The sequence below is a fragment of the Silene latifolia genome, chromosome 2 (assembly GCF_048544455.1).
Source record: "Silene latifolia isolate original U9 population chromosome 2, ASM4854445v1, whole genome shotgun sequence".
NCBI lineage: Eukaryota > Viridiplantae > Streptophyta > Magnoliopsida > Caryophyllales > Caryophyllaceae > Silene > Silene latifolia.
In genome coordinates this window covers 88850558-88876966 of record NC_133527.1, presented here as the reverse complement: position 1 = coordinate 88876966, position 26409 = coordinate 88850558, and the positions used below count along the sequence as shown (strand labels likewise).

The 26409-nt window shown below is 36.3% G+C and overlaps 1 long non-coding RNA gene across 1 annotated transcript; it reads left to right on the top strand.

Moving 5' to 3' along the window:
* The first annotated feature begins 5499 nt into the window (after window positions 1-5499).
* LOC141629913 (uncharacterized) lies at window positions 5500-12753 on the top strand. The gene is made up of 3 exons (XR_012537383.1): window positions 5500-5822; window positions 12162-12399; window positions 12523-12753. It is a non-coding gene; the product is annotated as an uncharacterized LOC141629913 (long non-coding RNA).
* Window positions 12754-26409: the final 13656 nt, after the last annotated feature.

Sequence of the window (26409 nt, the reverse complement as noted above, 5' to 3'; positions counted from 1 at the left end):
AATTAACTAAAACCCGTCTCCCAAAATTTATTATTCAATTATCGCATAATTAAATAATAACTGCTGCGCCTCGAGTTCGCAACTCGAAATCTCTCTAAAAATAATTGACTAACCTTTTAGTCTATAAATCAAGCGACTAAATAAATTGTATCTCATAAAATTAATTAGGTGTCAATTGGGGTTCGTTCCTATAAGTGTGACCGAAAGGGGTCAGTTGATCACCGCCGTCTCACGACAATAACCTCAAACTCTAGTCAGTCAACCGTTATCGATTTACGTTAATCAACTGACGAGGATCAAATAATTAAATATCTAATAATATTCCTTTAATGAGATTTATTATGTAAACGCACTATTGTGGAGGACATTAACTCCAACATTCTCCCACTTGTCTGACACAAGGTGTGCGCTACCAATTCTCTTGTCCGTTTTAATCTCCCACTCAATCCAAGGTGTCTTTCAGGTCGCACTTGCACATGAATATATCGCGAGTGGTTTTTTCGATCGGGAGTGTGACTACCTGACCGGAAAAATCTCTCACAAATTACTTCCGAGCGTGGCCACGCATTTGTAGTCATTAACTCCTCGAGTGGCCTTGAGATATAGTTACCCAACGTGGGTGGACAATTCCTGTCTGCCCTATCTATCCTATTGCACAGTACAGATCACCATGACCTAGTAAATGCCCTTTGGCCTCCTTTCACGGCACGACCTAGGACAAAAACCAAAGTCACTCAGAAACTGCACTTGCTCAGATAATAGTCTCCAGTCAAAAGAATCGATTCATAGGAACGTCTTAGAGATCCCTGCCATGACCAGGCGTCTATAATAGAAATTAGGGACTCTCTAAATGGTCACTGTCCGGCAAAGTGTCACACACTATGCCTATGTAATCGACTAGTCATCACGTATGACCTTATGGTGTTGAACAACCATCAATCAACTTACAATCTAGTCACACCGAGACGTCATTTCATTAAGTCACTAGGGACAAAATACAATGTTCATCTTGTTCACATGAATAGTGTTCAACATTGTCTCCACAACATATTCAGATAAACAAGGTATTCAATGTTTTCAGTCAAACTGAATAATTGAGTTCTTAAAGAAACTCTAACAATGAATGCGATCATCTGTGACACCCTCATTCATTGCGGAAAAATAAACACGTAATTCTAGAATAAAACTGCATGGATATGTTTGTAATAGGTTCATTTCGGTAAAAACCTGTAATTTTTAAAACCGAAAATGAAACCTGTTATAAAAGTATCCAAATGGGAAGGTGTCAAACATGCAAGGTCTAAAATAAATCTCACAAATAAAACCTCGCTAAAGTCGCGAAACAAAGTTATACAACCCAAATATGAAAAAGGGAGACATATGTCCCTAAAAAGTATATGACATAAAAAGTGTTTAAGGGTCACAATAAAATAAAGCCAATCTAGGTCCCAAGGTTACTTTGCTCGCTAGCTCGTCCATGTACCCCATATATGCATCACCTACCTGTCAATCGCATTTTATACAAATACGAAAGCCACAGTCAGTGGGGAGTAACTACGAGTTCTCCCAGCCACGAAATGTCATAATTAATATAACATGTAAACATAAGAATATGAATATGAATAACACATAGCCTTAGCATATAGATGCTAGACAATCGTGCTTATCATGTGAACAACAATATAACATCACATAGTCCTAGCATGTGAATACTAGACCGGCTCATACTACACTATCATGTGAATCACATAACATCCAGGAATCCAAACTCTATCAACCATAGCCGGCTTGCATCTCACCTTCTATGATTCATAGAATCATCAAACAAGAAAGGACAATATATCTAGAGATAGGCATAAGTTCTTAGGACAGTCAATAGTAACTCTGTAACTCGAGTCTATACCACGAGGTAAGGTAAACACCCTAGTCCTAAACCTGCGCATACCTAGCGACATGCGAAAAACTACCGCATCCAAGACCCATGATAACAACACATGAGTACCCCTAAGGAGTCAACCAAAGGGTTGGCTAGTACTTAAGCTGGCCACATACTTCTAAGAGTACGTCAGGAGGTCATGCCCTAACTTGGATATAAACCCACCAAGCTAAGACACAAAGGCTATTTAGCGGTGAACATATACTCGTCAAAGACTATAATGGCCTATCTATGACGAAGGCCGAAATACTCACCTAAGACCTAGTCCCAGCTTGAATACTTTAGCCCACACCACACAAGACAAGTAGGACACCCACTTAACCATAAGAGGGGCAAAGAGTCCAAACTTGCACACACAAATGATTATACACACCCTAGCATATAAAAGGCTACGCAAGAGCATATTCAGCTGACAAACCAACGATATCTCCAATATCAATAATAATCCAAATTTCAGCTAACCAACAGTACCATAATCCATGAGAACAAGCTAAAATGGCAAAGAGGCAACAAGACTCAAGCATAAGGCATCCAAAGCATCCAACATCCAACATGTGAAATGATAATTACAAATATCAAGGCATAACATAAAACATCCAATAACAACCAATCTCACCTCAAAGACAAACCCTCGACCCGAGTCCCGCGATGGGTCATTGGTCAAATCGAGGTTGACCGGTTTAAACCTAGTTTGACCAAACTCATTCGGTCAAAATAGCCCAGCTCAGAGTCTTGGCCCATTTTGGCCCAAATCACAACATTCATTACAATATCATTCTCATGCAATATTCCAATTTCTATCATGTGAACACTATCAACATAAAGAAAACATTCCAACTTACAAAATAACTAATTCCACAAAATTCTCGCATAATAAAATAGCATAAATAACCATCTCACACAAGGGTAAACTTTTCTATAAAATTTTAATCGAAAAATGACGCCATTTACTCATACGGACTCCGAATTGAGTGATTCAAGTGGCTAAACCACCTAATTTTTCGATGCCGTTCAATCTGTCATATTTTTGGAAACATTGGAAACCGTCTCGATCCAGTACTGACGCGTTCCAGCCAAAACACGGACTTGTCACAACATATAATTCCTCATCCATATTTGTTCCAAACAATAATATACAAATGGGTAACATAAATTAAACATAAGCATACTCATCTTACTCCATTCATTCACTTATCAACAAGATCGTCTCAAACAACAACAAACAACAACAAACGACAACAAACAACAACAAACAACAAATACAACTAATAATGTGACATTAATTCGTCGAGTGACTCGGAATAGTTACCTTAAGCTAGCAAAGAGACAAGTAATAACTTGAGAAAGCTTCTAAAACCCAAAATTACTCTTCATCTTCAACCACATATGAGTTACCTAACTCATCTTCAAATTCTTCACCTATAAGAACAACAAAAACACAATTATTAAGCTTAAATTCGAAAACCCTAAAAGATGAGCCTTAAAACAAAATTGGAAAAAATGAAAATAAAGCTTACTAGTAGATGAGGATTGAAGAGAGGATTCCAAATATATAATTTTTATGAGATTTGGTGGAGAAATGAAGGATTTATGGTGGATTTAGGGATTGTAAGGAAGATTTTTTAGATGAATTTGGTGTTTCATGAAAGGAAGAGAGAAAGTGAATTATGGAGGAAATGAGAATTTGTTGTACTCATATGCCCAATATCCAAACTCGTTTACCCAACGACCGTAAGAAATTGGAAAATCCCAATTTTACCACTTTTATCCGAAATCTATTTTATCAAAGGAAAAGGTTTAAATATAGTTTAAATCACTTTTAAACATTTCTAAACTATCAAAAATAATTAAATTTCTTCAAAATAAAATAAGATTATATTTTATCAAATAAATTTTATTTCAAATAAATTAATATTAAATTAAAATAGATTAAAATATTACTTTTAAAATATAATAAAGGTCTTCAAATTTACGGGGTGTTACATCATCACTTATGTAAATATCAATAATCTATCCAATATTTACATAACGATCTTTAGCAATTAAGGTATACTCCTCAATTCACATTGAGATCACATAACCATCATGTCTACGGCTTTGGTTAGAGGATAAGTAACAGTTGCATCACTCTAATTTTAATTGTTATTTTCCTTTGTTCTATGCAATCTTTTCATCACAACATAGAGCATTTCTAAGTACACGTCTAAACAAGTTTTTAGACTCTGGTTCTACAGCCAGTCAAACACTCCCACTGTTTTCACAGTCTCTTGGGATACGATATTCGGCTAACAGAACTACTCTAGTCCCATTAAATTCCGGTTATCAACTATCTCTCTTATAACATCGGATGTTGTAATATACTTAGCTTTCGTTCATGATTTGTACGTATAAAACTTATACATACAAATCCTTCATATGACATCTTTTATGTATGACTCCTTATACATGTTTGCTTTATACATGTATAACTTCTTATACACATATGTATAACTTCTTATACATATTATTCTTTATGCACATAGCACTCTTACATGCTAATCATTCCTTAACGAGGCTCATAACATCTTATAAGCATAGGAATGTTTCCATGTAATCCTTTTACACAAAATTCATAAATTCCTCCAAACTACAAGAGTAAATCCTCAGTGCTTCTCAAGTACTCAAAGATGCTCTTGATAATCATCTAGTGACAATCACTAGGAAATGATTGGTAATGACTTCTCATATTCTCAACATGATAAGTCCCGACGAGAGAAGCTTTTAGTATATTTAATAGATCCTGCAGCGGAAGCACAAGAGATCATATTAATTGTTCAACAACTTGAACGAGTCAAGAATCTTATCACATAAGTCTCTTGACTATAATGCTAATATCCATAGAGATCTATCTCATTAGATCCAGATATTTAATATGCGCCGTGCTACTCTCAAGTATTCACCCGAGAATATTTCTAATCACTAATACGTCAAACACATATTTTAGACCAAGAAATATCACCTTAGATACATTTCTAGTCAATAATATGTCAAGCACATATTTTAGACTAAGAAATATCACCTTAGCTACATTTCTAGTCACTAATATGTCAAGCACATATTTTAGACGAAGAAACTCATTTTAGCTCCCACTAAACTCAATGTATCATCATGTTATCTCGACACTTGAGTAATACCGTTTTGATAGACTACATGATTGAACCCAAAGTTATTCCAACACTTTGACGTACACTAGTAGAAAACCCCCTATCGTGGCGCCTTTATCGTGGCGGTTTTAACAGAAACGACGCAAAAAGCCCAAAAAAAGGGCGGGAACTAAATTTTTATGGGGTAGGAGGTCTATTACGACGGTTTAAGTTAAGAACCGACATGATAATAGACGCTATTTATGGCGGTTTAAAAGTAAAAACGCCACTATAAATCAATTGTGGCGGTTATATTAACAACTGATGTTATTAACGATGGTAAAAATAATGTTAAGTGACGATTTTTTTTAATAAAAAACCGCAGTCTTATGTGTTTATGGTGGTTGTAATTACAACCGACATTAAAAATGTAATCAAAAACCCTTTTATATTCACGTGATTAATCGCATCTTCAATTCTTCATCTTCCTAAACCATAAGCCTATAATGCATCAACGACTCCCTCCATCATCATTACCCACGCCGACCGCCGTCATTCCCTCTACTCACGCTATCGTTCACGTCTACTACCCAAGTCAAGTTCAACTCCGTCTACACGCCAATTACAACTCCGATAACCCACTTTTCGAACTCGCTACTACTGGTATCGGTAATACTGATTGTTTCCGATGACACCACAAAGCAACGACACACCCATCATCCCTCGTGTGCCCGCCTCGGCTTTAGCCGGCAGTTTGAAATCAGGTATGATGTTTTCTTTGAATTTTTTTTTCATCGAAATTCATCTATTTTTTAAGGATTTGATTTCGTTTCACACTGAATTCATCATATTAGGGTTCAATTAAGATTTAGGGTTAGGGATTTCAATTAAATTTCAGTCAATTGGGAGATGATTCATTTTCTACTGAGATTCATTTGAATAAGGGAGATAAACAGATTCAGTTAACTAAACTAAATTTTATACACCCATTTATTTAAACAAAACTTTCACTTCATGCGTGAGTGTTTTCGCTTTCATTCACTGTCATACCAGGTTTGATCTTGCTTTAGCTTCTCATTTTGGTACTACTTGGTCATGAATCGGTTTACCTGTGTAGTATTACATGGGTATTGCTGTGTGTTCACTGATTTTTGTTAGTTTAATTGTATGGTGGTCTGCTAAGCTATGGACACACTTGTTTGACTTAAATCTTAGTTTGTTCAATTAGTATGCTCTCTGCCAAGCATTGACTACTAGAAGTGTTGTTTTGTGGTCTTCTTTCGACTTATATGCTCTTTCCAGTAGCCCAAATTCATTTTTGTCGTGGTTTGGTGAGGCGGCTATTCTTTGTTTACAAATTCCGTCGTTGACTCTAACATTGGTTATGTGATGCTTTAACTCTACATTTAATCCTAATTACTTGCATATGTTGTTAATTAATTTTGTTGTTGGTACTCTCATTTGTGGTTAATTACTTTTGCATTTGGTATTTACAGACATCTAATATGTTTTAGTGGGTATTAAAACCTTCTTTTTTTTTTGCAAAAGATTATCATTTCATTTCAATGAAGAAAGAAATTACAAGTAATTTTTTGCAAGAATTACACACTAGGTAATAACCTAAGTCTAAACTTAAGCAAAGCCACGCTCTAACAAATGAGCACACTCAATGGAGCAAACTAATCACTAAACTGAGCAACAAATTTGGAAAATCTAGGATTCATATACAAACGGACTGCAACATTATACTTGAGGCTATTCACCACTGTTTGAGCTGAGCCTTCCTGATTCATAAAGATGCGCCTATTCCTCTCCATCCAAATACCATGAGTAGCAGCAGCAAGGGTCGTTCTAAACCAAGCTGCAGCCCACCCACTCTGGGAACCATAACTCCATTGCATTAGATCAAGCAAGTCAAAGTTACTGAGAGGCAAATGCTGCCACTGAGCCAAAGCTGTCCAAACTTCTTGAGAAAACGAGCAGCTGAAAAACAAATGCTGATGAGTGTCCAGATCAAGCTTACAAAGACTGCACCTGCTAACAATTTGGAAGCCCCTATGCTGCAGATTATCCATGGTTGCCAACTTTCTTTGAGCAGCAAGAATAGCAGCCACCCTATGACTAGGGACAATGCTTTGATGAAAAAACACAGAAAACCAGTCCTCCTGCTGAGGAGCATCAAGCAAAAACTCATAAATTTTGCTGATAGTAAGTTTACCACCTGCAACCCAGGAGTCAAGCAGACCCTCAGCAACCTGGCTAGAGCCTGTTTTAGTGAGAAAGACATCCCTGGCAGCCAAAATTCCTTTGAAACTAGAGGAAAACTGATCTTTAGAAGTAAGAGACCAAATGGTATTAGTTTTCAGAACATACTTCTTATGCCAATTAACCCACAGACTATTAGAACCATTAGAGAACTTCCATATCCAGTTAAGCAACAAAGCAATATTCCAAACTTGCATATTCTTTATGTTAAAACCTCCTTTATGCCAAGGAGCACAAATAGCATTCCAACTTTTAAACTGCATCTTCCTTTCCCCATCCTTAATGCCCCAGAAAAAATTCCTACTTAAGTGATTAACCTGATGTAGCACAGTTTTAGGCAGGAGAACACTTGAACACCAAAAGTTCTCAATTCCAAAAATGACAGCATCCAGAAGTAGAGCCTTACCAGCATAAGTAAGAGACTTAACTGACCAATGCTGCAACTTAGTCTGGATCTTAAGAATCAAAGAATCAAACATACTCACTGAATATCTAGAAGGACCAAGAGGCAACCCCAGATAATGAAAGGGAAAACTTAGTCAGAATGGCAGCTCTAACCTCCTAAGCTACCCCACCAAAATATATTTGAGTTTTATCCACATTAGCATGAAGACCGGAAACAGAAGCAAAGGAAGCCAAAGCTTGCTTCACAGCTAACACTGAAGGCACATCCCCACGAACAAACACCATTAAATCATCAGCAAAAATAAGATGAGTCAGGCCCAACTGACTACATTTAGGATGGTAAGAAACCAAAGGTTGAAGACAAAGAACTCTAAGAGATCTAGATAAGATTTCCATACTAAGAACAAAAAGGTAAGGGGAAAGAGGATCCCCTTGCCTTAGGCCACCCTTGCCAGAAAAAAAACCAAAGAGACCTCCATTAATCTTCAAAGAGAACAAGGTCCCAGTGATACAGCCAAGGATCCATCTAATGAACTGCTTAGGAAACCCAAACTCCTGTAACATATTTGCAACAAAGCTCCATTGTAAAGAATCAAAAGCTTTCTTGATATCCGCTTTGATAAGGCATCTAGGAGAAATAGATCTCTTATTATATCCTTTAACCAAAGCTTGAGAAATAAAGATATTCTCATGAATACTCCTTCCTTTAACAAAAGCAGCCTGTTCTTCTCCAACAATTGAAGGAATCACTCTTTGAAGCCTATTAGCTAGAACCTTACTAACAGCTTTATAAAAGACTGTGCAGCAAGAAATTGGTCTGAAGTCCATGACAGTACTTGGAACAACTTTTTTAGGAATAAGAGAAAGGATAGTAGAGTTTGCCTGCTTAGCCATTTTACCAGTCTTGAAGAAACTTTGAACAACCTTACAAAAATCACCACCAACTATACTCCATGCTGACTTGAAGAAGCCAGCTGAAAACCCATCAACACCAGGACTACTATTGGAGTCCATACTAAACACAGCATCTCGTATTTCTTGAATAGAGACAACCTGAATTAATTCATCATTATCATCCTCAGAAATTTTAGGACCACTTGGAATGGGAACAATATTGAAGTTAGCAACAGGTTTAGCCTCCCCTAACAGAATCTGATAGTAATTTTGGAAAGCAGACCCCACATTATCAGGACCTTGCTGCAGAACCCCAGACTGATCACAAATTGCACCAAGAACTTGATGATGCTGACGTTCAGAGAGCTTGTCAAAGAAATATTTAGAACCACTATCAGAAAGTTGAATATTTTTAAGCTTAGCTCTTTGCTGTAGGATATTTAATTCAGCCTTCTTAAATTTAGTAAACTCCTGCATCCATTTCTTTTCCTCTTGAATCAAGTCAGCAGAGAAAGGATCAAGTTGAAGCTTCTGTTGACAACAAAGGAGCTGAACTTTGGCTTCCTTAACTTTGAGGGAGATATTACTAAATTCTTTACTATGCAGCTTCGTAAGAGCATGCTTGACAGACTTAAGCTTAGCAAACAAACAATACATGGGACTACCAGCAGTAGGAGAGACCCAAGCCTTCTGAACAGTGGACAGGAAATCAGGATGCTCCACCCAACTATTCAGGAAACTAAATCTCTTTAAAATCTTTCTATCCTCAGTAATATAGACCAAGACTGGGGAATGATCAGATACACAAGCCTCATGGAAGACTACATGAGAACCATGGAAAGAAGAGATCCAAGAAGGATTGACAAGCACCCTATCAAGCTTTGACCAAACCCTAGAGTCAGGTTCTTGCTTGTTAGTCCAAGTCATGTCACACCCAGAACTATTAATATCATCCAAGTGACAATCAGAAACACATGAGTTAAACTCAAACATCTCATTAAGGAGAGGAGGATTAGGGCTAAGCTTCTCCTCAGGGTATCTAACAACATTAAAATCTCCCAACACAATCCAAGGATTAGGAGTGGCCACTGAACGAAGAGAGTCCCGTAATTCCTTTCTCTGAACAGCATCATTACTAGCATACATAATACTAAGATTGATATCAATGTTAGTTTCAAAATGATGAACCAAACCACTAATTACTTGAGCCTCCATCTGAGTAACACTAATAGAGGCAGTACGAGGATTAAACAGCAGCCAAATCCTCCCATTATAGTGCTTGTCATAGTTACAAATACTTTGCCAATTACCAAAATAGTTCTTAAGAATAGTCTTAGCTTTAGGTTGCTTAACCCTGGTTTCCAACAGAGCAATCACATCCAATTTATTCTCATATATATAGGTCCTAACCTCACTATTCTTGACAGGGTTATTAAAACCCCTAACATTCCAAGCAGCACCTTTCATTTATGTTTTATCTGGTGGAACCACAACTTTTTGAGTAACCACTAAGGAAGTCTCTGGACATGCTGAGTGCTTTACAGCACTAATGCCAACAAAGTTAGGAGTGGGTTCTAGAGATCTCTGGCCAACGGAGCCTACATTCTCTAAAACAACCCCTGCCTGTGCTGGATTAGTCACTGAGGTACCACCTAGTCCAACATCCTGAAACACCATAGTATCCTCAACCAGTAAGTCCTGATCATCAAGAAGGGAAAACTGATTGGGAGGAAGGGATGGAGGTAGTTTCCAAATCCTCAACAAGAGGAGAAGAGACTCTAATAGGATCAACCACAAAATTGCCAGGGCATACTGAGTGTTTTACAGACCCCCCTTTTGACAGCTTTCCTCTATAGGGGGAGGATCTCTGACCTTGCTTAGAGCCTGAGTCTACATTCCTCTCCTTAGATGGAGAAACTGTCAAAGGGACATCTGAGGTACCACCTAGCTCCTGACTACTAGTACCAACAGCCTGGTCAGGGCAGTCAGACCCAAAAGGAATACAAGATGCAGTCTCAACTAATGGTTTATCCTTAGTAACCTTGGCTAACAGTTCCTTAGCTTTTTCCAACTTACAAGAATCCAAAGTATGACCGAACTTGCCACACCCTTTACAAAAGTAAGGGTACCATTCATAGACAACCTTCTGAGTGACCTGCCCTAAGTAAGGAATGTTAAGTATTACTTGATCAGAGAGTGGCTTAGAAACATCAATTTCAATCAAGACTCTTGCAAATGAGAGCTTGGCTTTAGTAGTAGTGGCAGGATCAGCAAACAAAGGCCTACCCAATTTACTTGCAATCTTACTTAGCACGTGGGTATTAAAACCTTAGTAATATGTTTCACTGATCTATCAATCTCATCTTTTTGTCTTCTGTTACTTGATTTACGAATTTATAAAAATGTAATTCCCTAATCTACTTCCATTGAGGTCACTCTTTTTACTTCTTTAGTGTCACAAACTATCTGAGGGAAACTTAAACGACTCCTACTTTAGAGTTCTGAGAAAATGGAAGTGAAAGCAACACCATCAGAACATGGGTATCGTATGCCTGCTGTATGGGAGCTCGATTCACACTGTTGGATGGGTAGGCATGTATGTTTTCTCTTCACTTTCTCTAAATTCTTCTTCTTCACTGCTTTTTCTGTAATCTCTTACCAATTTCTTATGTGGGTTTTGATGACTTGTGTTTAGGTTTGTTTAATACTAGTTCAATGAGACATTTTTGCATTATTCATCATGTTACAAAGCCAAACTATAGCACATCTCTGGTATCAATTAGAAATGGAAAAGTATAATGAGGAACTCTGAATCTTACTTCCATATTTGAAGTTTAAGTTTAGACTTGTCTAGTTAGTAAGTATGGAGCGTTATGCTACTAATTTGCTATGTGCTAGACTTTTTTTCTAGTTTGACATTGTGGCTATTGACTTCAATTTCTGTGACATAATAATAACGTCCAGATAACTAGTGAGATGGTGCGGTGTATGCTCAGCTTTTATATGGTATGTGATATAGTATGTTGTTGACATTTGACATTTGCATATTTAAGGTTTACTTATTGTACCAACAGATAGGTAACACAAATGAATTAGTGACTGCAGCTGTAAGCTTATGATTGCTCATACCATTATTTTGATTTAAATGTATTTGAAGTCTTCGCAATAATGTAAATTTTGATTAGGTAAAATGACATTTATTTTTTGGATATTTTCTAAGATTCTGACATTTGATACACTATATAACATATTCTGGAGTCTATAACACATTACCTACTCAATTTTCTATTATAAAAGGGTGTAATGTAACTTAAAATGAGAATTGTATAGTGCCTTGCATGTAGAATAGTAGAGTAGCTTACCTTTGTGGCAGGTTTTGCATAGAATTTTGGAACTGAATGCTATTAGTGTTGTTGAATGCTATACTTCTGTTAGCTTCTCCGTGATTGCATACTGGCCTCTGATTTCAGATTTGAAACTCATCCCAAACTTTGTTATAAACAACATCTGTAATACTTTTTATTGTTAACAAATTACAGGTTATGAAGCATGTAAACTGACAAAAGCTACTGAAATGCTGTGACACAAGAGGTTATGATGCTTATTCTTGTTCAGGATTTTCTTTTGTTTCGTGATTTGAAAAGGTTAGGTTGTGACTTTGTGTGAGCACGAATGATTCTTAACTATCTTTATTTCACTCTATTTCATATAAATCCAAGAAATTGCAACCCAAAAGGAAGCCTCACAATTATCTCACCACTGTTTTGCTAGTCTCAGGTCACATCTTTTTTTGCAAGTTTTTCTATGGTACCACTTGGTGAATTCTGATTGTTCATGAATTGTATCCTATTTAACAAGCTTGTTTTTCTTACTATTGGTTTGCTAAATTTATTATTGCAGATTCAACATCAACAATGTTGATTGACAAGATGAAAGATGTTAAAGAGGTCTGGGCTATCAAAAGTTTAGAGAACGTGTAATGATTAGTTTATTAACTAAGACGTGTATGTGATTATTTATACACTTGGATGTGTATTTTTTTTAACAACAATACTAATTTGTTGGGTCGAATTATACACAAGTTTTTTTATTGTCATTCTCTTGTATGTATTGTTTGTTCATTTTGCTATTTGGATTGTCAAATCTCTAGTATATATTGCTACCAAAATCTTGGTAGCAATTTTGTTTTTTAAATAACTACCTATAGTGGCGGTTTTTCACCAAACAACCGACGTTATAATTGCATTTAATGGCGGTTCTGTAGCTATAACCGACGTTATAGATAACATGCAGTGTCGGGTTTCAGGGTAAATTTATTTTAAAATACCTATGGTGGCGGTTTTGATGAATTACAATGTCGGTTCTTGTATAAAAACCGTCGTATTAGATGAGTTTATAATGGCGGTTTTATATAATAACCGCCACTATAGGATAGCTATAGTGGCGGTTCAACAACCACCTACAACCGCCGTATACTTTATACGACGCCGCAATAAACGACGCACCCTAAATCTCTAAAAACTGCCGTAAAAGGTCATTTATAACCGCCACCGTAAGGGGTTTTTCTACTAGTGGTATATAGATCACAAAAGGGATCTTTCAAGCATGCTAGGCTTCTTAACATTGACAAGATCAACAAAACTTCTCCCAATGAGAAAGTTCGTTATTCTTTTGCCGAATCTCATCCTCATGAGAGGCTATATTGCTAAGAACATACGAATTGATAAAGGCATTTGGGTTGTCACAAATTCTCTATAACAAGCCCAAATTTTAAACATCTTATGTAACCTTTTTGACAAGATCAAGGTAACCAACCAAAGTATTCACCTTAAATCAAGTCTCGTAAACATCTCGTGTTTCCTTCCTTATCGCATCGTGTGCAAGGTGATCAATTCGAATTGCATGGTGACACGCCATCACATAGAGTTCATACTACCGAAAAGCCTTTGATGAGGGTTTAAGATTTGTCACTTTTGAAAAGTAACGCAATATAATCGCAAAATTATCTCCTTATAACCACTGAGCCACAATAAAGAACGTATTCTTGCATTGTACTCCCCACTAAGCCTCAATAAAGAACGTCTTCTTGCATTGTACTCAGTTTGTGGGTCTTGGACTTCCGTAAGTTAAAAATTTCTCCCACTCCGTCTTCCAGAAAATGAAAATCTTTCTGGAAAGACAGTATTACGAGCCACAAACTCTTTGTTCTCGTTTTGGAGGAGTAAAAACAAAGTGGTTCAATTTTGGATAACCCTCACAAATACATAAATTGGTTCTGAACATAAACATTTATGGTCCCAAATGTATAATAATGACAAGTTAGGGAACCTCCCTACCCATATCTCATATGGAGTCATTAAGGCTATTATAGTCGGGTTTTAAACTTTTTGTGAGAAAATTGCTTACAAAATTGAGAAAAACCTCAAAGTATATCTAATAAAGTTTGGTTTATCTTCTTGACTATACCATACTCTATGGTTCACAATCTTCTTAGTGATTATCAAGGTCATTACTTGATATTACCCATTTGATCTTCAAAGTCATTACTTTGAAATTTCCGATCAACATTATGATCTTGTCGTGCTTTTGGTTTACTACTTCATTTTGAAAATATAACACGTTTCAAAAATCACTTTTATATCTTATTAAATAGATACGAGGTTTTCATATCTACTTAACATTACGGTAAAAGTAACGAAGTATATTTGATACCGTCGTTTAGTACCAAAGATAATATTTATAACCTAAATACTACTAACAGAAGCTAGTGGCAGTCAGGGTCGAACCACAGAGAGGCGATGCAATTATTAGTTGTCTAATCTCAATCTAAAGTAACAAATGGGGGTTTGTTTTGAAATATTTCTATAACTAAAGGGCAAAAACTAAATCAAAGTAAATAAATGAGCAGTAGATGAAATCAAATATTAAAAGGGGTGCTAAGACGGTCGGTTCACTGTAGTTTCGGCGGCAGTATCCTAGGTAAGTCTGAAATAATCACGTAAGACGGGAAAATAAGAAGTCCTCTCGGTCCACTCTTAACAGGTAACATCTTTCGATCTAGCTACGGGTCCCTAATATCACTAGTACTGACTCTCGTCCTGAAAAGTGATTTAAAAGTCTAAATTAACTTATCTCTCGATCTTATTAATTTAGTCATCTTAATTAAGTAGTCTATCTCCCTCCCCTATCTTTCGATCTTATCGGGTCGGTCAATTCCTAAGCATTCAACTAGTCGCGTGCACTCGATTCGTCAAATATAGCAATTAAATTAAATTAAACGAAGTTGTTCTCACGTGAGCCAGTCGATCGACCATGGCGCGATTTAGGTCTTCCTATTTTATGCCGCCTACACTACAGGTCCTCTACATCCTAGCACGAAGGGTTTAGCTACTCATGATCGTGATAAAAATAGCAATAAGATTATCAAATAAAGCTATTGAATGCATAATTTAATTAACTAAACAAGTAGATAACATGAAACGATAATTTCGGCTTTGGGGAATCTAAACTAGCAATTCTAATCTATGAATGAAATAAAGAGTAAACTGAAATTATGGAATTAAAATTACCAGTTGAAAGCAGGAAGAAGGATCCAAAGCACGAACGAAAATAAATTGTATTGGACGATTAAGAAAACTAAACTAAACTCATTATTAAACCCTAGATCTTTCCCTAAAATTCGATGATAATGACTTGATGTGTAATACCCCGTATTTTATATAATCGATTAAACGGATATTATTATATACTAGTTATTATACATTTTATATTGGTTGCATCGTAATATCGTGAATGTTATTAAGTCGGGTTTATATCGTATATGTTGAGTCGGGCTACATCACATTTTGTCTTTTGGGTCAAGAATCGTATCACCCATTTAACCATCTACATTTACCCAACGACCATACCCGTTTAACCCATTTGCCTTACCCGGAACATGTAACCACCATTTACCCTAAACCTAATCTAAGAGCCGCTCTCCCTCTCTCCTCTTTTCATATTATCATTCATAAAACCATTTCTAAACCTAGAGAAAGGGAGAGGAAGAAGAATTGCCGAGCCTTTCATTTGATTGAAGATTTCTCATCGATTCCAACCTAATTCGATTTCCCTTTTGTAAGTCGATTTCATTCCATTGTTTATACTGTTTTAATGTGTTTGTCTTCAAAAAGTTTGAAAAGAGAGTCCTATTTATTTGATGTCTAGTTTATGCATATAAAATCTCGTAGTCAAATTCTTTATGGTTTGTCCTAGGTGATTTATTTATGAACATGTCGCTGAAAAGTCCGCGAATCTGATTTGGTTGTGGAAAATGATTTGAAACCCTAATTTTTATGTCGATTCAGTTATGAGGCTTCTTCATACATCATCTTTGTATAGTCTATATGATAATAGGATTTGGAATTACTGAAAAATAAGGTTTTAAACTCGTTTTATGAATCAATACTTTTTATGCGACGGTTTCTGTCAGTTTTTGGAAATCAGTCTGAAAACCCTTGATAAGTTTGGAATTTGAGAAAAACACGTTAGATATAATTTGTAGCTAAGACTCATGGGGTTCCAATACAATTGGCCTTGTATCAATTTGATTTTTCTGGAATTAGTTATGTATTTTATTCCGAGTCTGTCATGTGCTGGAAAATCAGGAAAAATCATGTTTGTTCTTTAAGTTGATATTCCTATTAAGTTATGATGAGTCTAGGTTATGTGCATGGTTATTTGATTGAGTAGGTGGTAATTATACATAATTATGTTATGTAGGTGATGGATATGTGAAGGATCATAATTGATTGCTTGTGTGCTTGGATTGCGAAAAGGTAGGGAAATACACTTGACTTATTATCCTTGTTGTTGAATTGTGTTGACTTGTTTGTGTTTCATATGACTAAACTGTGAACGTTGACTTGATTCGTGGTTGTTGATTCATGTTATGATTCATATCCTGGAATGTGCTTGACTGAATTGATCGTATTGAATATATTATCACAACATTCGTGAACTTAGGCATGATTCTATGATTTACCAGTTCAATGATATACAAATTGTGTTGCATTAATTTCTTGAGCATTCATATGCATTGGAGATGGAGGATGTTGTGGTGACTTGGTGTGGTGATGATGATGTTGTGATAAGGCCCAGGCGGGTTCTGCAGGACTTGCCCTGGTGTCCTCAGCTGCGAGTTGGCAGATCGGCTACGGTCGATATATAGTCTACCGGGGATCGGTATGGCTGGGTTGTACGGGTTATGAGATATGAGTTGAGATGGAGATGGAGGTGACGGAGGAGCATGCATATCATATTTTGTTGTTTCATTGTATTCCCTACTCAACCTCGTGGTTGACCCTGTGTATTCGTGAACACCTGTGACGATCCAAATATTGGGGAGCAGACTTGACAGGTTTATGAGATAGGATGGGAGCTTGATGGGTGTGAGACACTGGATCAGAAGACTTAGTAGCTAGATCATCATTTAGAAGACTTTCACTTTTATTTATGCTAGTTCTTTGTAATTTGATGTAAAAGAGGTTTTGTAACAATTAAGTTAAAGTAATTATATAATCTGCCTTGGAGTTTAATTTGTCATTCACTACCTCGGGAAACCGAGATGGTAACAGTCCGGTTTATTAGGGAATGTCTTGCTAAAGGCTCCTTCATAAATCGGGGTGTTACAAAGTGGTATCAGAGCGAACGATCCTCAGGCCTAAACTAATGAACCCAATGAACGTAGGATGTGTCTAAATAAAAAGAACCCCTGGGAATAAACTGTTAGGAGCTCACAGTGCGGGTAAGAAGGCGCCCTTAATGCGTGCTCTTTTGCCCTCTCAGTTTTGAACCCGGTAACCCGAGATAAATTGAGTTAATGGGGTAGTTAAAAGGAAAACCTTGGATATAATCGAGTTGATGTATACCTTGAGACCCATATATTCTAATCATTCTGCAGGACAACGTTACGGTAAGTATTTTGTATGAATGATGACGTGATCATATGATGTTGTGGAGATGAGAAATAAATTTTCGTGTTCAGGTTGATAATCAATGAAGTGTTGGATTGTGATAATCGTGAGCGTGAAAATAATTGCGAATTGATGATATTTATCTGGATGGATGTTGAATGACGTGTTGATAGTGCTATTATGTCTAGTGATATGCGGTTATGTGATCCCGAAGCCATGCTAGTATAGTATTGTGATAGTAATCAGAAACACTATTGAATTGCATGTTTCTAGTCATAGCAATCGTGATTTAGATGTAAGGAGTAGATCGAGATGCGAAGGGATTCTAGGGGATAGATGTTTACGTAAGTACAAAGTGTGAGATTTAAGTTGGGATGGGTTAGTATACATAGTATGTTCATAAGAGCTTGTAACATAGTAAAGAATGACCTAGTGCTGAAACTCGTTTTGTTTGATCTTACTCTTTAATTGACCTTACTGCCATTTCTTTTCTGTTTATTGCCTATGAATGAAAATTTTATGAGAGATAGCTCCGTGATTTAGTGTTCATTTGGCGTTGGTTTCATGCTTATAGGATATACGGATTAGGAGTAATAAATATTTTAGTGTGCTGTGGTCAGGAAAATCCTGTGCAGTGATGTTTTGACCAACGATTTTGTAAAAATCCTCATTTAAATTGTGTTAATAATTTTTGCATAATTCCAACTCCATCAATCAGAAGATTTGCATATGTTTTCAAATTGATAAGCCACGAAAATTCTTGATGTGTCTATATTAAATGGTAGGTTTTGCAAACTGACCCAAGTTTCGGACCAATTGCTGTCACATACTTGTTTGGACCAATTGAGTTGCAAAATCCTTTAAAAAATTGAATTCTTGAGCTTTGGACCTCATTCTTTTTCTCACGAATTATTAACTCTCTGTATGTTATAAAAAGTAATATAACTCAAGTTTTCGTTGAACGGTTATTTATTCGTGATTTTTGGAAGTTACAACGTGAATCATAACTTTTAAAATGTGAATTCTATGTTGAGTTTTCATACAGTTGTTCGATTATTTCATGAGCCTTATTAATGTGACCTTATAAAGTTTTTATATGATGATAGTAGCACACATGATCAGTAGTCATGTATCTTAACAAGTGATAAAATTAAAGTTTAGTTGATAACATTGTCGGCATGATAGTATGAGTGAAATTGAATAGCTTAATTTGATTCTTTATCGAGGGTGAAATATTTTATACGAGTCCAGTTGTTTGCATATTTTATATATGCTTGGCATGTTGTAATATCTCTGGTGTGTTCATCATATTTGTATAGTGGTCGGATATATATAAATATAAAACTATGTTGTTATATCTTGGTAAAGTTTGTGGCGTTAAATGTTAACTTGATTGTTCTAATATACTCGCATGAATATTTATAATAATTATGTTTAAATGTTCACACATGTAGGATGTCATCTGAGTTCTAATGTCTTTTATGTGAGTCTGTGTGCCTATAGTTATACTTATTACTTTCATTGCATTAATTTATTTCAGTTGAACCTAAACTTATGATATGATAATAAATTAGTGTTGTTGTTCGTTATTGGATATGTTCATAGTTGTATTGTCATGAAATGCTAAGGTGATTGTTGCAATTGTCACGATATTTGAAATATAGTTTGATATAGTTACGATATAGTTACGATATTTGAAATATATTCTTGAACCGTCGAATTATAATGAGATAACCCTTTGATGATTCACATGTTATGCGTATGTGTAAATGATAGTCGTTATAGTTACGTTTAATTGAGCCGCGAGTTGCCTATTTGTTCAAACCGTGCAAACCAGAGAACTTGTTCACCTTACTAATCTTTTGTCATAGATAATGTTTTACAAGTTATATGATGGTATATGTACATGTTTAAGTTGTTTATGTGATATCTTTTATTTTTGCTGAAAATGAATTATACTGAGTTGATGGATACAATTGAATGGTATAGTTGCTAAAATGTTAAACATATGTGTGATATGGAAGTAATTTTGTTGTTATTATGAATCATATAACTATTAATACTCAATTGTAATTTCAGCTGTTTGACTTCTACATTATTAAGTTAATTACTCATGACGCACAGTCGATGGTTCCGTAAGGAGTTTAACTGGGAATTTTATAATGTGCCTCCGATCTAAACTAATAATCTTCTTATATTGACTATGTGGTTAGACTCTTGTCTAGTTCTTATGACGTGATAAATCGTTTTAAAATTGAACATGTAATTGAGTTGGTACTTATACTTTTGTGTGACCATGCAACCTGTGATAAATAGATCTATAATAAAGAGGTAAAATTTTGATTGAACACAGTTAATTTGTAGTTACTTGCTTTACATTATGGTACGAATCGTATGCTTTGATGAGACGTCACCAGGGAATGCGTACTATCTAAAAGGTCTCTGATTAAATGTTGTAGTCGTGTTAGCCGTGAATATAACTGAGTAAAGAAGTGCGACTAAAGTCCTGATGTTGAGGTAATAGTCGTTCATTAGTAAAGATAGGACTGAAATGAATGAGATGAACCTGTAAATTATGAAATATGAGTCGACACCTAAGCTTGTATTGCTTGAAGGAATTGAATTAAGTTTATCTGATCTTGAGTTTCGTAGTAAGCTGTAAATGGATTCTATGGACGACTCTGTTATAAGATTTATGTTAAGAAAGTTATTCACCGTCCAGTATGAAAGTAAAAGTTTGAAAATGAAGTTAAATTTTGTCGTGTGAGTATAAATTCGGAATGAGATTTCCAGCCAGTGTCTGGTTGTATGGTTTCATGATATTTGCTAGTCTGGAGGAATGAAGCTAGAACGGAGTCACAAATAGTGGGTTAATTTAGTCATGTTGTTCGTTCATGTAGTGAATTGGTGGGTTGTGGTTAGTTACGAATGTCAAAACGGGAAACGTAATGTGGTGATTTAAGTGAGTTATGTGTTAACATGGTATGTTGATATTAGCATGATATGTAATGAATATTTGTAAAATTGGTGTAGTTAAATACATTTAATCTTTTATGTCATTGTGTTGGGTGTAGTTTAAATATATTTAACACCAAGAACGAAATTTTATGTATGATAGTCTTGTATGTTAACTTTCCAAATATCGTTGTTTACTCGCTTGATTGACTCGACCAACAAGTTTGTAAAATTTGTCAATCAATGTGCGTTCGTCATTTGTGAATAAATCCCAACCCTTTGTTATGAGGATTAAAAATATTTCTAGGATGATAAGTACTGCGAAACTGGTTGTCTTCATTTTATTGGTGATTTTGTGTCTTGACCTAAATCTGTACAGTTATGTAAAGGAAAGTCAGACTGGACCTATTAGGTTACAAATTTTCATAAATCGATTTATTAAGTTTTGACCCTAATTCTTTTCTTATGTTGATTGATTCCCTATGTTTCTAAGGTATGAGATTACAATGATTAGTGAAATGAATAATTACTAATGATTTTTACTGGTAACCTTGTAAAGCATTGTTCCATTCATAATTTGATTATTCACATGAATAAATGTTACCAATATTTCTTGGAAAATATGCTATTTGACATGAACCATATGTGAGCACCTAAGCATCTTCATCTTTGTAACCTGAGTAGTAATGTATAAATTAGATTGACAAGCAGATCCTGTGAATGTTATTGCATGTATTGATTGATATGAAGAGTGTTTAGATTAATACTGAAATGTCTTAAGTTATTCAACGTGGCTTTTGCTCCTATCCGTGGCGATGTGATGTAGCAGCAGTAACTGTAGCTTCCTTGAGAGAGCTTGTATATTGATTGTCTTGAGAAGGGATTAGTTAACTTGAGCGTGAGTTGTGAATCTTTTATCCTCTTTCAGTTGTTAGCAGTAGTTTAAGAACTTTTGTTATAATAAAGAGGTTACGAGGACGTAACCATGTTTTTAGTTGGGTAGGATTGTAAAATCTTAATGTTTATGTTGCACTTGAGATGGATATTGGTTACTAGTGTTAAGTTATTGAGTTACTTGAGTTGAAATCGATATTGAGATGGAAAGATGACGGTGTTCTCAGGTGGTTATTTAGTTGTTATACATTTGTGTTCTCAGGTAGTTATTAGTTGTAGTTAGTTGGGTTAAGTGAAGATGAGTTAAACTTCGGGACGAAGTTTATTTTTTAGGAGGGTAGAATGTAACATTTCGTGTCTGTTATATTTAATTGATGTGTCAAAAGTGTGTGTTAACTGTGTTAGGAATGCGTGATGTCCGTATGTATGATATACAATACCCTTTTGATGTTTGAGTACCGGAGCGAACTTCAGGACGAAGTTCTTTTTAAGGGGGGAAGACTTTAATACTCCGTATTTAATATAATCGATTAAACGGATATTATTATATACTAGTTATTATTATTCATTTTATATTGGTTGCATCGTAATATCGTGAATGTTATTAAGTCGGGTTTATATCGTATATGTTGAGTCGGGCTACATCACATTTTGTCTTTTGGGTAGAGAATCATATCACCCATTTACCCATCTATATTTGCCCAACGACCATACCCGTTTAACCCATTTGCCTTACCCGGAACATGTAACCACCATTTACCCTAAACCTAATCTAAGAGCCGCTCTCCCTCTCCCCTCTTTTCATTTTATCATTCATAAAACCATTTCTAAACCTAGAGAAAGTGTTTGTAAGTCGATTTCATTCCATTGTCCATTGTTTATACTGTGAATGTTGACTTGATTCGTGGTTGTTGATTCATGTTATGATTCATATCCTGGAATGTGCTTGACTGAATTGATCGTATTGAATATATTATCACAACATTCGGTAACCGGCATGATTCTATGATTTACCAGTTCAATGATATACAAATTGTGTTGCATTAATTTCTTGAGCATTCATATGCATTGGAGATGAAGGATGTTGTGGTGACGTGGTATGGTGATGATGATGTTGTGATAAGGCCCAGGCGTGTTCTGCGGGACTTGCCCTGGTGTCCTCAGCTGCGAGCTGGCAGATCGGCTACGGTCGATATATAGTCTACCGGGGATCGGTATGGCTGGGTTGTACGGGTTATGAGATATGAGTTGAGATGGAGATGGAGGTGACGGAGGAGCATGCATATCATATTTTGTTGTTTCATTGTATTCCCTACTCAACCTCGTGGTTGACCCTGTGTATTCGTGAACACCTGTGACGATCCAAATATTGGGGAGCAGACTTGACAGGTTTATGAGATAGGATGGGAGCTTGATGGGTGTGAGACACTGGATCAGAAGACTTAGTAGCTAGATCATCATTTAGAAGACTTTCACTTTTATTTATGCTAGTTCTTTGTAATTTGATGTAAAAGAGGTTTTGTAACAATTAAGTTAATGTAATTATATAATCTGCCTTGGAGTTTAATTTGTCATTCACTACCTCGGGAAACTGAGATGGTAACACTCCGGTTTATTAGGGAATGTCTTGCTAAAGGCTCCTTCATAAATCGGGGTGTTACATGATGCCTATTCTGAAAACATCAGGTTACGTTATATAGATAATCTACGTAACTTATTATTCCTAAAACCTAATTACATTGGGCTTTCTCGTCTTTTAATTCCCGTCAGATTGACGGTTTGGTCGGTCGACCACTGGGACCGGTCAATTGACTGACATGTGATGTACAAGAGCTTCTGATAGTTGTGCTCTGGTCGGTCGACTGAAAGCACCAGTCTATCGACCACTTCAACAGGTATTTGGCTCCAAAAGCTTTGTAAATTCGTCTTTCAGGCCTCGATACGCGCACCAAGTTTGCTTCTCGAGTAAAATACTTCGTGTCAAATGCAATGCTAGGTACTCGGGGACGGATTCGGCTCGATTTCCGTTGGATTCTTCACATTTCTGAAATATTACACAAAAACACAAAAGTAGACAGAAATAGGGAAAATAGTAGCTTAAACTACACAAATGAGCTCTGAAATGCGTGTAAAATAAGGTGTAAAACATCATATAAATGACACACATCAAACTTCCTCAAACCAAACCCTTGCTTGTCCTCAAGCAAGAACTAGACTCAATCCTAAAACCTAATGGAACGAGTTCAATCTCAGAGCGAAATGCAAACTGCAAAGCCTAAACCAGTTTAATGCAACAACTAACAATCAATTAGCAATATGAATCATGCAAACGAGTTATGTAGTCGTTAAAAACTGCTGAACCGTCAACTATAGAGACTTATCATTATGGACTCTCACGGGTCGCTGATATCACACATAAGCACATGTGAATATATGTAAAGATAGAAAGAAGTAATTTTGTAAGGAATCTCACCTAACTACGACCTATAAGAACATGCCTGCAATCTAATATGAAAATAATCTCTACAACCGTATATATGCATTCCAACCATTAATGACCGTGACACATGCCGAGCTAAATATGGATATGTGAGGTATGGGTAAGAAGGGGCTAAGATAAATTTGGATAAAAATAGAGTTAAATGCCAAGCTAGTAACTAAGGGAACCAAATTATAACAACATCCACCTTCTTGCTCAAGATCAATCGAAACGGTGCTAATAGTAAGCACAAATCTCACAATTTCCATAAATAGTCAACTCCCCATAAGATACAAATACAACATGGGAGCAAAAATACCTTGAATTATGCAATTTTGATTTTTTTCTTTCTTTCGCTACTGCAGCAAGCAGTCGATCGACCAAGTGGGACGGTCGACCGACTGAGTCCTTTTTTTTTTCGAATCATTTTTTCTTTCTTTTTTTTCTTTTTTCTCTTGTCCTTTTCTTTTCCTTTTCATCTTCCCAACATCATCTCAAAATGAGCATTAGCTACCAAAAACGAAATAACAATCCCGAGAACATAAACCACTAGCTTGACAAGGGCACGCTAAATGTAGGATGTTGTAACGGGACAAAAAGGCTATTTTTGCCAGTGTGGATCTTATGGGAAAAATGAATAAAGGGATGACCTCTACCACATGTGTCAACTAACCACGAACCCGAATGCATACAGGTATTAAGCAGATTAAGTTCATATTTATGCATATTGATATAACATATCTTACAAGGAGTAACTACTCACATTCCTAGATAAACCGGTCATGAATGTCACCAGTTATGAGCTCTAAACCTCAGAAATATAAGTAGTTTGCCAAAAAAATCTAAGTCAAGTTTAAAGTTCAGCAAGATATTTAACGAAAACTCGTAGACTATGCATATTTGATTCTACTAATAACATGTTAATTAGCAAGGCTTAGGCATAAACAGCTGAAAATGCAATATCATCATTGAAATACTACCGTTCCGACTCAACCTATATGCTAAAATAAACGTGCAAATTTTTGAATTTTTTTTGAAATTTTTCAATTTTTTTGAATTTTTTGTATATATAGGAAATGAAATAACAAATGCAAACTGAAGTGTAATAAACGTGAAACAGAAATGCAATAAAACATATGAATGCAATGCAAAACCCTTCCCCAAACCAAATCACACAATGTCCCCATTGTGCAAAATCATGTAATGAAATAAAAGGGAAATGGGAATTCGCGTTAAATTAACTAAATAAAACATGAAGTTAAACTCGGAAACTCACAAGACTTTAAGCGCAGCAAAAGGAAACCTCCCCAAACCAGCGTGAGCTAAGAGGTTTCAGTAGCCAGTAGTGCTACCATAGGTACCTAAAAAGAAACAAAAGTACCGCGCGTAATTCCAAGAAAACAATTTATGAAACGCAAAATTATGTGCAAAATAAGAAAACGGAAGAAAACAGAAACGAAACGGAGAACAAAGTGGAGGAAAGACTTCCTCAGCTCCGCAAATCGACCAAACACAGCAGGGGAATAGTCGTGAGCATGTACAGCGGCGGGGCACGGTCGATCGACCATACAGGCCAGTCGATCGACCAGGCTGACAGGAACAGAAGCCCTTGGTGTCGCGGCTCAGTCGATCGACCAAGATGGCCAGTCGATCGACTGAGAAACCTGCTGTAAGTTTCTGATTTCTTCGTATTAACTCAATAAATTGAGCTAATATGGTTTATGAACCTGAAAATACATATAATAACGCGCCCAAAATTGCGCAAAAACCCAAATGCAAAGTCTAAAGTCCATAAATCCTAAGCAAACTTATAAAAGCGAAGTCTCGCGCAAACCAAAGCAATAAAAAGTCTAACAAAAGCAATAAAAATGTTTTAAAAAGTCTTAATCAACTAATAGTTGATCAAAAATGGCCACGGAATGGCCCACTTGCTCGGCTTATGACTACAAGAAGTAGCCTCTACAGTGCTCATCTCTTCAGCTGCACTTCTATCAATTCCAATATCCGCAGAACTCAACAGATCAGCATCTCGAACATCTTCCCAATCAATGACCTCGTCTGGCTCGTCAAAATCCAAATCGGACTCCGTCACCTTGACTGGCTCCTCATCACTTGCATAGCTCAGACATCCTAGACCGCGTCTTTGAATGATTGACTCCTTCACAGCTGGAGCAACATGCGGCTCTTCCTTCCCCAAACCATTTCCTGCAATACCTAAAACAGAAGGATCTTCCTCCAATTTTCTCCCACACTGGGACGGAAGTGTTATGGCAGTAATAGGCATAGGGGCAGGCATATCAGAAAGCACAAAATAAGATTTCTTCTCAGAAATCGTATTACAAGTGACTGGCCACATAGGATCTTTCTTCTTAGTGGTCTGGGCAAAAATAATGGACTGTTTCCCTACTTTAAAGGTCAATGTCCCTGAGCCAACATCTATAATCGCACCGGAAGTGTGCGAGAAATGGTCTACCCAAAATGATAGGAATGTGAGCATCCTCGGGT